The sequence below is a fragment of the Limulus polyphemus genome, unplaced genomic scaffold (assembly GCF_000517525.1).
Source record: "Limulus polyphemus unplaced genomic scaffold, Limulus_polyphemus-2.1.2 Scaffold12755, whole genome shotgun sequence".
Classification (NCBI taxonomy): domain Eukaryota; kingdom Metazoa; phylum Arthropoda; class Merostomata; order Xiphosura; family Limulidae; genus Limulus; species Limulus polyphemus.
The window spans coordinates 2,395-3,043 of record NW_013678365.1 but is presented as its reverse complement, the minus strand read 5'-3'; positions in this window follow the sequence as shown (position 1 = coordinate 3,043).

Sequence of the window (649 nt, the reverse complement as noted above, 5' to 3'; positions counted from 1 at the left end):
GTCGACTTGCGGGTAAGATCGTACGAACAAAATGTTTTGTTAATTAATAATACACTTTAAAATGTCTGTAACTAAACAGAAATAAGACATAAAAAAAAGTCGACTTGCGGGTAAGATCGTACGAACAAAATGTTTTGTTAATTAATAATACACTTTAAAATGTCTGTAACTAAACAGAAATAAGACATAAAAAAGTCGACTTGCGGGTAAGATCGTACGAACAAAATGTTTTGTTAATTAATAATACACTTTAAAATGTCTGTAACTAAACAGAAATAAGACATAAAAAAAAAAGTCGACTTGCAGGTAAGAAACAGAGACAAAAACTGAAGTGACTTTTAATTTTGAAGACCGTGCATCTTATTATAGTTTTGTTATTCTGAATGTAGGTATGCTGACGTAGTTTATAAATTATTTTATAACTAAAATTTGTAAACGTTTTTTCTTCAACTTTATGAAGCTCTACTGAAACAGTTTTATAATTTATTTGTAGTCCTCACATAATATTGGATTGAAATTCTTTGATTTATGTTTATAAAATAATATTGTTTTAAAAAATTATTCAATTCTTCAGATATAATATTAAGTCTCATTATTCTGTCTTATTTTTCCTTTAGAATGTAGTTCGTAAATGAAATTTTTCTATATT